Genomic DNA, 6,000 nt, shown 5'->3' with positions numbered 1-6,000 from the left:
CCAGCGCATAGTTTTTTGGTGAAGATGAAATGTGAAAGGCATGAGAAGTGCTGGACACCAGCCTGACACACTGAGGTGTCCGAGAAAGGTTATTTTTGCTGTTACTCTCCTCCAATCTCAGTGTGTTCTTTCACAAAGCCAGCGGACACCAGAAGACTTGGTGAGAAAGTTAACACAAAAACCAACCCTCTGGAGGAAATGGATTCCAACTAGGAAAAGTTTGGGGATCGAAGGCTGTTACCCGTGACTGGGTCTAGGGCTTCTGCTACTTATTACTGAGTTATCACATTAAAGAGCTTCCCTGAGCCTCAGTTTCCTTATTAGCAAAGTTGGTTAAAAAGAAACCTGCTTTATAGGAATTTTTTTTGGGGGGCCCAAAGAGGTAATATAATCCCATCTGCCTTTATCGAGGGCTCACTAGACTGCAGGCACAGTTCTTAGAGCTGCCCATGCATTACCTCAATCCTTAAAACCACTTCAGATTGTGGGCGTTTACATACATCCAAACTTATCAAATTTAAAACATTAAGTATGTGCAGTTCTTTGTATATCAATTATACTGCAGTAAAGCTATAGAAAAGCACTTTAGGCGGTAGGTACGATTTTTAAAATCCCCATTGTGCAGATGAAGAAACTGAGGTTTAACAGACACGTTAAGTAAATTGTCCTAGAACACACAGCCAGTCATAACAGAACTGGGATTCAAACACAGACAGTCTGGTTCTAGAAGCTATACTCCTAGTCAGTGCACCTATATGTAAAAGTGTTTTGGGAACTGAAAATGCTGTTTCCATGTTGGTTGTTGTTACAAGTGGTGGCCTGGTTGGTAGGTCAGCGGCATTGTCCTTGGACGCCAAATGAGGGCATGTGAATCGACTCCTAACCTATTGCCTGGTACTCAATAAGCTCTCAGTCACTCTCCCATCCCTTGCTGTTGTCCCCAAGAGATGACAAGACGCAAAAGAAAGAATGTCAATTCCATCGCGTATAAAGCTATGGGAGGGTGGAGTAGGGGGTGGGTTAAGGGCAAGTAATAAAATAATAAAGAGACAGATCACACTGCTGCAAGCAATGGCACCTTACCTGGGCATCAACACAATCCAAAGAAACAAAGAAGGGAAGTCTTCCAATCGGGATCGAGCCACCTTTAGTTCAACAGGAAGCACAAGATCATTTCCCTGACGTTCCACTGGCCTGACAGGCCGCCCTCTGGGGCTCCCACTGGCCCACGCGGGGCTCCATTCTGTAACCCAGAAAACATGCAAACGTCATCCCACAGACCTGACCAGTGTCGCGAGACTCATGTCACGTCTGTGAGCAAAAGGTGAACAGCCTTCAACTCTGCAAGGCAGAGCCGTTTAAAAAGTTTCTTTGGATAAGTCAGACATAGAAAGACACATACTGTATGATATCACTTATATGTGTAATCTAAAAAATACAACAAATGGGACTTTCCTGGTGGTGCAGTGGTTAAGAATCCGCCTGCCAGTGCAGGGGGCATGGGTTCGAGCCCTGGTCCGGGAAGATCCCACATGCCGCAGAGCAACTAAACCCATGCGCCACACTACTGAGCCTGCGCTCTAGAGCCCGTGCTCACCGCAGCTAATGAGACTGTGTGCTGCAACTACTGAAGCCCGGGCGCCTAGAGCCCGTGCTCCACAGCAAGAGAAGCCACCGCAATGAGAAGCCTGTGCACCGCAACGAAGAGTAGCCCCCACTCGCCGCAACCAGAGAAAACCCTCACGCAGCAACGAAGACCCAACGCAGCCCCCACAAAAATAAAAATAAAGAGTAAATAAAAAATACAACAAACTAGTGAATAAAACAAAAAAAGAAGCAGACTCACAGATATAGAGAACAAACTAGTGGTTACCAGTGGCGGTAGGAGGGGGAATCTAGGGGTGGGGGAAAAAGGGGTTATTATGAGATTATATGAAATCATGTGTGTGAAACTTTTGAAAAGTGTAAAGCACTATAGAATTTAAAGAACCATTCATTCAGTGAAAATGAAAAACAAATTTTGGGGGGTAGAAATCTGGAAAGCTCCATGCTAAAATAGGAAGTATTTTACCATTTGGGCTTGAATGTTTTCTATGGTGCCCTTCGTCACTTTATGGAGTTCATGCTTTCTGGACTGGACTCTTACTACTTAACAGCTCTTGGCTGAACTCCAGACCTACATAATCAGCTGCCCACCCGACGTCTCCACTTGGGGGTGGGGCGGTGATCTCACACTGAGCATGCCTAGCAGTGAGCTGCTGAGATGCTCTCTGTTTTCCATTAATGGCAAGGCTACGCTTTCAGTTGCTCAGGCCATAAAACTTGGTGTCATCCTTGACCCCTCTTTCTTCCCCACCTCTTCCAATCCACCAGCAAAGCCAGCTGCTCTACCCTCAAAATATAGTTTACAATTCTGACCACCCTTCACCATACTCCTGGTCACCCCCATCGCCTAATCTGCTGTTATCTGTTGCCAGGATTATTGAAGAGCCTCCCCATCTCATGCCCCTGCCCTTGTTTCTGCAGCCTATTGTGAACCTAGTGGCCTGAGTGTTCCTGTTAAAGTTGGACCACGCAACTCCCCTGCTGAACACTCTTCAATGGCTCCCATCTCATTCAAAGTGTCAACTTAAAAACACACAACATAAGAGTTGTTGAGTTTCAGTTTTATTCAGGGACTTACTAAGGACTGTAGCCCAGGAGACAGCCACTGAGCTCTGAGGAACTGCTCCAAATTAGGGAGTCAGTTTACATACAAATTTTGGGGGCTAGGGAACACATGCAGTCAAGCATGCATCTTGGTAGAAGAGTGTTGCTGGTCACAAAGAACAGACATCTCAAGTTAATGACTTTAGTGCTTTTCTATGTATGGAAGATGCAAGAATCTGGGGTCATTGAAATTCTTCCTGAGACATGTGTCTACTATCTAGCGGCCCATTTATCCTGAGCACAGAGTGCCTCATCTTGTTTCGCCTTCTGAATTCCTCTCAGGGCACACTGTGAGTGGGAGACCCCAGTGGGTTGCGACTTCACCCTGGTAGAACTGGGTGATGAGTAATGCTTTTTGTTCTTCTTTGTTCACAAAAGTAAAAGCCAAAGTCCTCCTTTGACTGGAAAGTACCCCATGATCTGGCACCCCGTTACCTCTCCTACTTCTTGCTACCCTGGATCTCTCATACCCATTAGGTTGGTCTCCTTGCTCTTTTCTTCAATACACAGGTACGATCCTGCCTCAGGGCCTTTGCACTGTTGTTTCCTCTGCCTAAATGCTCTTCCCCCATATCTGTATGGTTGGCTTCCTCAATTTCTTCAGATCTTTATTTCAAAAGTCACCTTGCTAAGGACTTCTCTGGCCACTCTGAAATATAACCTCTTCTAACATTTCATCTTCCACTCTCTCCCTCCACTGCCTTTTTCCCCTTCTTAACACTGATCCCTCTGTAATATTATATTGTGTATTTTACTTGCTTATTCTATTTGTCTGTCTCTCCTATTAGAAGATGTGATTTATGAAGGGCCTTTTGTCTATTTTTGTTCACTATTGTATCTCTAGTGCCTTGAATAGTGCCTGTCACATAGTAGACACATGCGTGAATATTTGGTGAGTAAATGAATGAATGGAATAAAAAACAAGGGACACAGAATTAGCTGTGGACCCTTTAGCAAGTAATTTGTCCTCTCTAGACTTGGGCTTCCTTGGATGTAAAATTGAGTTATTGCATTAGATGGCGCTAAGTTTCCCCACAAATGACATGCAGCTAGTCTCTGAGCGAACTTGAAGAACTAGAACTAATTGTGTGGCAAGAAAGGGCCAGAAGAGGGTCTGAAGATTTGGGTTCAAGCCCCAGTGATATCCATGGTCTAGGTTTTGGTTTCCACAACAATTGAAGAGGCTCCACCCAGTGATCACGAAGGTTACTTTCAGCACTTAAAGTGTAAAACTAGGGACTTCCCTGGTGGCACAGTGGTTAAGAATCCGCCTGCCAATGCAGGGGACACGGGTTCAAGCCCTGGTCTGGGAAGATCCCACATGCCATGGAGCAACAAAGCCCGAGCGCCACAGCTACTGAGCCTGCGCTCTAGAGCCCGCAAGCCACAACTACTGAGCCCGCATGCCACAACTACTGAATCCGCGTGCCACAACTACTGAAGCCCGTGTGCCTGGAGCCCATGCTCTGCAACAAGAGAAGCCACCACAATGAGAAACCTGTGCACCGCAGCGAAGAGTAGCCCCCAGTCTCTGCAACTAGAGAAAGCCCACACGCAGCAACAAAGACGCAACGCAGCCAAAAATTAAAAATAAATAAAGTTACTTAAAAAAGAAGTGTAAAACTAGAAAAAAAATGTCATTAAAAAAGAGAGAAATATGGCCGCCATACTCCTCAATGCCACACGGTGGCGAGGTTGTCCACCATGGTCTCTAAGAGGGCATTGCAGTGCCACATCTGTAACTACACAGCTCCTGCTCTCATAAAATCTATTTTTCACGAACAACTGTGAGAGTTGTTCATTCATCAGATCTTACTGGTTTATTTAAATAAGAAATAACAAAAATCTTTAAATTGATTTTTTTTTCTGATAAGGAGGCATTACTCTCAAAAGCGAGACAGTGAGCTGAAGTTTCAATTAAGTCTTGGTCACCAACATGATTTAAAGACGGAGATTTGAAAAGCTGAAGAATAAAAGAAGTCTATGCCTGTGTTAGGTGAGTAAGACCACAGCTAAGCTAAATTACTGAATAGTTCTAAAAGTACCTAGCCACATGTCTGTCTGCATATAACTAAGAATGTTCCCTCCAGGAGGTGGAAAAGATAGGCAAGCAATGGACTGTTTATATTCCAGGAATTTTTGTTTGCTTGGAAGAGTCATTAAAGACTCTGAAAAATAAAAATGATTGTAAACAGTGATGGCATTCGCAGTGTGCCCTCAATTCATAGGAGTCATTATCAATATTGTTATTAATATTATTATTATTGTAATCCTCGGGGTCTTTTTTACCTCCTCTACCATCTCTCTAACTCGCAATAATGCTTTCAGCTTGAAATCTATTTCATTATTACCAAAAAAAAAAAAAAAGATTTTGTGGTTCTTTATTCTAATAGTATTGCATGGTTATTTTAGCTATATGGAAAATAAAAGTAAAACGAAGGCAATACAAATTACCCATACTCCACCACTCAGCTCAGAAATAACTAATAATGAGATTTTGGGTACTACACTTGATGCACACAGACGCACGCGTGCACCCACACACATTTGTAATCGTATTGTATGAAGGATTTTTTCACTACTTTTTCATTTGTTATACTATGCACATTTCCACATCCTTAAAATTTTTCATAATGATCATTAATAATAACATACTTTTCTGATTAGAAAATCCGTACATTTTAATGGTAGAAAATACTGAATAGTAGAGGAAAAAGAAAAAATATCACTCCTAGACTGGAGATAATCATCTAGACTGGAGATAATTATTCACATTGTTAAAAAAATAAATTTATTTATTCATTTATTTATTTTTGGCTGAGTTGGGTCTTTGTTGCTGCACGCAGGTTTTGTCTAGTTGCGGCGAGCAGGGGCTACTCTTCTTTGCAGTGCACGGGCTTCTCATTGCTGTGGCTTCTTTTGTTGTGGAGCACGGGCTCTAGGTGCGTGGGGTTTAGTAGTTGTGGCGTGTGGGCTCAGCAGCTGTGGCTCACGGGCTCTAGAGCGCAGGCTCAGTAGTTGTGGAGCACAGGCTTAGTGGCTACGCGGTATGTGGGGATCTTCTCTTGTGGAGCACGGGTTCTAGGCATGCGGGCTTCAGTAGTTGTGGCTCACGGGCTCTAGAGCGCAGACTCGGTAGTTGTGGTACATGGGCTTAGTTGCTCCGTGGCATGTGGGATCTTCCTGGACCAGGGCTTGAACCCGTATCCCCTGCATTGGCAGGTGTATTCTTAACCACTGCACCACCAGGGAAGCCCAGTTTACATTTTGATATATTTCTTTCAATAATAT

The sequence above is a fragment of the Aethalodelphis obliquidens genome, unplaced genomic scaffold, assembly GCF_003676395.1.
Source record: "Aethalodelphis obliquidens isolate GAN/ISIS:26980383/991018 unplaced genomic scaffold, ASM367639v1 scaffold10, whole genome shotgun sequence".
Classification (NCBI taxonomy): domain Eukaryota; kingdom Metazoa; phylum Chordata; class Mammalia; order Artiodactyla; family Delphinidae; genus Aethalodelphis; species Aethalodelphis obliquidens.
This window is presented reverse-complemented; position numbering follows the sequence as displayed.